Here is a 204-nt window from a genome sequence, read left to right on the forward strand (position 1 = left end):
ATGCGATTGTGTGACTGATGTGCCAAGGCCATCGAATGTTGAGCAGTAAACACCATGCACACGCCAGATGAGCTTTTTTTTCCCCAGAAACTCTATTGACTGAAATCGCTTTTTATGCCTTACTTTCATTGGCAGCTAGCCTCGCAAAGGGTAGTGAAGACTTTTATGTCCCTTTTTTCTCCGATTGTATTTCCAAGAATTCTT

This window comes from Penaeus monodon, chromosome 22 (genome assembly GCF_015228065.2).
Source record: "Penaeus monodon isolate SGIC_2016 chromosome 22, NSTDA_Pmon_1, whole genome shotgun sequence".
NCBI lineage: Eukaryota > Metazoa > Arthropoda > Malacostraca > Decapoda > Penaeidae > Penaeus > Penaeus monodon.